General features: G+C 42.8%; 1 protein-coding gene across 1 annotated transcript in view; it reads left to right on the top strand.

Annotated features, from left to right (window-relative positions):
• The first annotated feature begins 1,402 nt into the window (after positions 1-1,402).
• Positions 1,403-6,962, top strand: part of LOC126299180 (organic cation transporter protein-like) — a 206,389-nt gene continuing 200,829 nt past the window's right edge. The window contains exon 1 of the mRNA XM_049990948.1: positions 1,403-1,470. The gene's annotated coding sequence lies outside the window, so the exon portion shown is untranslated. The remainder of the gene's footprint in view (positions 1,471-6,962) is intronic.

The raw sequence follows: 6,962 nt of genomic DNA, 5'->3' as shown, positions 1-6,962 counted from the left end.
GTGACAGAGTGCATTGTCATGCTGATAGAAATAACTATTGTCTCCGAACTGTTCCTGTACTGCCCACAGTACACAATGCAGAAAAATGTGTTCATATCCCTCCACCTTCAGCGTTTTCTTAGGTGCAATAAGGGGGCGTATTGGCGCTATACGTGATGGCAAATACCGTTATCCATTAATAGCGAAACCCAAATCGTTCCTTCGAGTATTATGTAATTAATTACTCAAAATCACTTGTTTCCAGTCATCACAGTCCAATGGCAACGCTCTTTACACCAACGCAAGAGTCGCTCAGTATTGACCACTGTACCTCATTCTTTTTAATTTCATACAGACAGTCACTGTGCTAGCTATATTGCTGGTAGCACTTTGGAACTCAAGAGCGATTCCTTCCTTTTTTACAACCAACATTCGCACTGCAAGAGGGTCTCCTTCCATATGTACATGAAGGCAGTTTGCTAGTCTCGGTTGTTTCTTCGCGTTTCCGCTTCACAGTCACATCAGCAACAATAAACTTGGGCAGCTTTACAAGAGTTGAAATGTTCCTGATGACGTCCAATGATTAGTCCACGTTCGAAGCCACTGATTTCTCCTGACCGCTGTTACCGCTTTTCTACTGACAACAGCCGGCCGAGGTGGCCAAGCGGTTCTAGGCGCTACAGTCTGGAACCGCGCGACCGCTACGATCGCAGGTTCGAATCCTGCCCCGGGCATGGATGTGTGTGATGTCCTTAGGTTAGTTACGTTTAAGTAGTTCTAAGTTCTAGCGGACTGATGACCTCAGAAGTTAAGTCCCATAGTGCTCAGAGCCATTTGAACCATTTTTGAACTGACAACACTTTCTTTTGTACCGGCGGGTACGCCTCTTGTGACGTCTAGTCGCCAGTTCCACATTACATACGAGTGTCCGGATACTTTTGATTAGACAATATAAACAATTGTTCTTCCCTTGCTGAATTTGCTAATGGAACAGGAAGAGTAATGCATAGCAATGGTACAACGTACTGTCCGCCATGTGCCATATGGTGGCGTGTGGAGTATGTAGATGATGCAGAACTGCACAGGGAGTTTTCCCACCCCAGCTGCTTCTGTGATTGGAATGGGAAAGTAACCAGCAGTGCTTGAGGCAGCACAAGTAGTTAGGTGTAGATGCGGCTTAGTATTAAGTAACGTACACCAGTTGCATAAATATGAAATTTAAAAAAAAGGAAACACAGACCCTGATAAAGGGATTTTATGCCTGTAACCGCGAAAAAAGAGAAGATTCAATAATGAAGGTGCGAAATGAATGAAAAAAAGTTGCTCATAATGGTCGCAAACAAGAGCTGAAGGCGTAATACTGGAGCTGTAACTTTTGCTGTCAAGGCAGAATCTCGGTTGTTAATCACGAGAGCGCAAAGAGTCTCGCAAACAGCAGGGAGCAGGACGTGTCAGTGCTGGCGGCTACTGTTCTCAGGATGGCAGACTATGGTGAGCCATTCTTTTCCTTCGGAAAGCTTGCATCTTATTTGAGTAACATACAGATATCTCATTAATACTAAACCTCTTACTCCTCACAGTTTCATTATTGAGTTCTCTCCACAGTCACAGTTGGCTCAGGAGGACTTTATAGCATCAAACAACGAGCTTCAGTCGTACCATTTTATTGCGTGCTCTATCCTCGATTAAAAATTGGTTTGTTCTGGCCTTTATCTGGAGTGCAATTCTTGTCTAGTAGGTGAATCCTTTCCCGTCGGCAACTTTTACTGTCAGCACAGGATATCTCTGCAGCTTAGTTCCAGCTCGTTCACGTAGTTTATCATGAAACGGAAAATATATGTATTATAGAACAATCCAAGAGGGTCCTGTCACACTGGCGCCAATATAATTTTAATTAATATTGTGTTTATACTGGTTGTTGGTGAGGAGGAAAGTTAGTTATTAGTATTTTTTAATGAGCTCATTCATAAGCAGCCATATCACAGTCATCACAGTCGCCCAAGAAAGTTATAATTAAGCTTTAATCAGAATCGGACGATGACTCTCCTTGTCCGCAGTCTCGATGATACGAAACGATCTGCAATCCTGTGTAAATAATATGTCTTGGTTTTCTTGCGTTGCGTAGTCAGTCGGGAAACCTCAGATCAAGCGGAAAGTTTGCTTTGATGGAGTTTAATTATCCGATGAAAGAATGGAGCTCTTGGATCTAATAATTACAGGTTCGTTTCCAATCTATCGGAAGTTCCAACGAAACGACACCTCCGTGCAAATTTCCAATTAGAGAGTACATATATAATGAAATTCCTTAGACACCTTTGATGTAAATGCTCAGTATATATTTTCTTGAGTAGCATACAATATATTTTCAATCTCTTTCTTCCAGTAATCGCGATAGCAAAATTAAAATTATTCAATGCTGCTATTAGACACGGAGAAGATCCTAGAAGTCCTCTCAACATACCAGAGAGAATATCACAAAGAGTAATTATGCGCTCATGGAATAGTAATAGTACTGTACTACTTTGCGCATCGATTCTGGGAGTATATACGAGGTGCGTTCAATTTCTAAGGCCTCTGATTTTTTTTTCTGCGGACTGGAAAGAGATAGAGACATGCGCATTGTTTTAAAATGAGGCCGCGTTCATTGTCAATACGTCCCAGAGATGGCAGCACCATACGGCAGATGGAATTTTACCGCCAGCGGCGAGAATGAGAACTGTTTTAAATACTTAAAATAGCGACGTTTTCCTTACTTGAACAGTATGCAATCATTCGTTTTCTAAATTTGCGTGGTGTGAAACCAATTGAAATTCATCGACAGTTGAAGGAGACATATGGTGATGGAGTTATGGATGTGTCGAAAGTGCGTTCGTGGGTGCGACAGTTTAATGAAGGCAGAACATCGTGTGACAACAAACCGCAACAACCTCGGGCTCGCACAAGCCGGTGTGACGACATGATCGAGAAAGTGGAGAGAATTGTTTTGGGGGATCGCCGAATGACTGTTGAACAGATCGCCTCCAGAGTTGTCATTTCTGTGGGTTCTGTGCACACAATCCTGCATGACGACCTGAAAATGCGAAAAGTGTCACCCAGGTGGGTGCCACGATGGCTGACAGATGACCACACGGCTGCCCGTGTGGCATGTTGCCAAGCAATGTTGACGCGCAACAACAGCATGAATGGGACTTTCTTTACGTCGGTTGTGACAATGGATGAGACGTGGATGCCATTTTTCAATCCAGAAACAAAGCGCCAGTCAGCTCAATGGAAGCGCACAGATTCACCGCCACCAAAAAAATTTCGAGTAACCGCCAGTGCTGAAAAATTGATGGTGTCCGTGTTCTGGGACAGCGAGGGCGTAATCCTTACCCATTGCGTTCCAAACGGCACTACGGTAACAGGTGCATCCTACGAAAATGTTTTGAAGAACAAATTCCTTCCTGCACTGCAACAAAAACGTCCGGGAAGGGCTGCGCGTGTGCTGTTTCACCAAGACAACGTACCCGCACATCGAGCTAACGTTACGCAACAGTTTCTTCGTGATAACAACTTTGAAGTGATTCCTCATGCTCCCTACTCACCTGACCTGGCTCCTAGTGACAATTGGCTTTTTCCAACAATGAAAGACACTCCCCGTGGCCGCACATTCACCAGCCGTGTTGCTATTGCTTCAGCGATTTTCCAGTGGTCAAAACAGACTCCTAAAGAAGCCTTCGCCGCTGCCATGAAATCATGGCGTCAGCGTCGTGAAAAATGTGTACGTCTGCAGGGCGATTACGTCGAGAAGTAACGCCAGTTTCATCGATTTCGGGTGAGTAGTTAATTAGAAAAAAAAGAAATCGGAGGCCTTAGAACTTGAATGCACCTCGTAGATCGTCAAGTAGGAAACGTAATTCACTCATAGAATTGTGCAGGGATAATTAGTAGTATATAAAGAGATATTACACTCGCACTGCGCCTATAATGGATCGTCACAGACGTATAAAATAAGAACCTTAACGTCACTATTCTCACGTTAACCTGTCGCATAATAACTGTAGCTCAGTAGACACATGAATACAACTCGCACACTATTTACAGAGCGGTTTCACGCTATTTGTGGCCAAGTGCGAGTCCTGGGTTCGACTCTTACCGGTGGAAAGGAAGGGGGTGTGTGCTCACAGTTTGTTTTGCTCTACCGCGCCGAGCGAGGTGGCACAGTGGTTAGCACACTGGATTCGCATTCGGGAGGACGTCGGTTCAAATCCGCGCCCGGCCATCCAGATTTAGGTTCGCCATGATTTCCCTAACTCGCTGAAGGCAAATTCCGGGGTGGTTTCTTTGAAAGGGCACAGCCGATTTCCGCCCCATCCTTCCCTAACCCGAGCCACTACTTCGTCTCTAATGACCTTGTCGTCGACGGGATGTTAAGCACTAATCTCCTCCTCCTCTTTGCCCGCCCGCCTCCCTTTCCCCAATATAATTAGTCCTGACTGTCAACATTTCACAGAAATGATAGTAATATTAAAATACATAAAATGTTTTAATTTTGTTATAATAATGTCACATTTATGGAATATTCCATCGGTACTTGGAGGAACAGGGACAAATTAAAAACTGAAATACACTGTACAGATGTTGCATAATAAATTTTTTTTATAGTTGGTTATGAAATGGCTTTTTAGGCTATTTTCAGACAAGTTAAGACTAAACAGATAGTCGATACATCAGACTGATTGAAAACGAAAGGAGTAGGAGACTGCAAATGAAAGAGAGTCCACTTTCGCTGAACATGCTCTGAATGAATGTCATTCTTACGATATTAAATGTGGTGTTCTTCCTAGAGGAAATAAAGGCAGGAAACTACCATCACTTGAAATTCTGGCTGTTAATGCACAGAATCCTTAACGATCATACACAGTTTCATTATTCACCCTTGCTAAAATACCAGCAGCCTATTGATATTGTTCTACCCATAACATGATACGCTTATTGTAAATAGTATAACTGTTCCCCACTCACATTCCATTGGCTCCTTCCTCATCTCTGGCGCCATCCTCTCTCCTTTTTTGCTCGTTCATCACATTCACCAGCTTTTTTATCCATATAACATAGTATTCTGCGCCAGTACTCACCTGTGCATTATTCTGGCGTGTACATTCTCCTTCTTTTAAACTTGAGTACAATGCTGTATAAGGTCAATTTGTCCATAGCTTCTTTGTGTACTTCATAATCCGTGTGTTTTTCGTACAGACATATAGTCGTAAAAGGTATTGTGTGCACTGTCACTCTAGTCTTAAGTTGTCGAAGGTGGCCTAAAAAGCCGAAAACTGGTTCATAACGAAATATTATTGTGGAACATCAATAATGAGTATTTCAGTTTTTGATAATAATAATTTGCTTAGGTACGCTTTAAAATACCTTACAAGATATTTTAATATTATTATGGAACGTCAATAATGTGTATTTCAGTTTTTGATAATTATAATTTGCTTAGGTCCGCTTTAAAATACCTTACAAGAAATTTCAATTCAGTGAGAGACATTATTTGGAAAGAACTGTTCCGAAGAATTGTAATTTACATGTGTAATGCAAAATTTAAGAACTACAGGGTTTGGACAAAAATATGGAAACAACGCCAGAAATTCATTCTTAAATAAAAACGCAAATGCTAGCCAAGCCTGCAGGTTGTTCTGTTGTGTCTGACCACGAACGGCATCTGTGCAATGTACTCAACAAGTTGCAAGAATCAATCGTGGTCAGAACAGTGTTCTGTGTGGTTGGGAGTGCATTACGCTGGAGCTAAGTGAATTCGAATATGGGCGGGTTGTTGGTCCTCATATGATGGATGCTCCCGCAACAAAGGTAACTGAAGTGTCTGATGTTTCAAGAGGCACCGTATCGAAGATTTGTACCGCATGCAGAGAAAGTATAAAGACATCATCCGCCAAGCCATAACACGGATGAAACTGTGTATTGAGTGACCGTGACAGACGGTCACTGAAGAGAACTCTGACGAAAAATAAGAGCAAAAGTCAATGCAGAACTATGTGTCGCACTTCAGAAGGTCAGCATCAAAAGAAAGGGAATTGCAGGGCTAGCTGGAATTCCAAAACCACTCATCAGTGATGTACATACCCGTAACAGGAAAACGTGGGGCCGAAGCCAAAAAACCTGGTCTATGGGGCAATGGAAGAATATCAGTTGGTGAGATGAGTCCTGTTTCACACTGTTTCCTGCTTATGGTCCAGTTTACGCTCAAAGAGTGAAACACGATGGCAATTAAGCGGTAATTTAAGCAGCCATATCACGGTATTCCATGGAATCCACAGTTGCTCTGCAAGGTTGCATTCTACCAAGGATTATGTGACCATTTTGGCCAATCACGTCTATCCCATGATACAGTGTTTGTTCTACAACAGTAATGCTGTATTACAGAATGACAGGTCCACTTTTCACATAGCTCGCATTCGCATCGGCCAGGGTTCGTTTTGTGGGCACGAGGATGAATTCTCGCATCTCCTCTGGTTACCATAGCCTCGTGTTGTTGTTGTTGTTGTTGTTGTTGTTGTGGTCTTCAGTCCTGAGACTGGTTTGATGCAGCTCTCCATGCTACTCTATCCTGTGCAAGCTTTTTCATCTCTCAGTACCTACTGCAACCTACATCCTTCTGAATCTGCTTAGTGTATTCATCTATTGGTCTCCCTCTACGATTTTTACCCTCCACGCTTCCCTCCAATACTAAATTGGTGATCCCTTGATGCCTCAGAACATGTCCAGCCAACCGATCCCTTCTTCTAGTCAAGTTGTGCCACAAACTTCTCTTCCCCCCTATCCTATTCAACACCTCCTCATGAGTTATGTCATCTTCCCATCTAATCTTCAGCATTCTTCTGTAGCACCACATTTCGAAAGCTTCTATTCTCTTCTTGTCTAAACTCTTTATCGTCCATGTTTCACTTCCATACATGGCTACACTCCATACAAATACTTTCAGAAAC

This window comes from Schistocerca gregaria, chromosome X (assembly GCF_023897955.1).
Source record: "Schistocerca gregaria isolate iqSchGreg1 chromosome X, iqSchGreg1.2, whole genome shotgun sequence".
Taxonomy (NCBI): Eukaryota; Metazoa; Arthropoda; class Insecta; order Orthoptera; family Acrididae; genus Schistocerca; species Schistocerca gregaria.
Note: the sequence above shows the minus strand (reverse complement) of the source record. Positions and strands in the feature narration are given on the sequence as shown.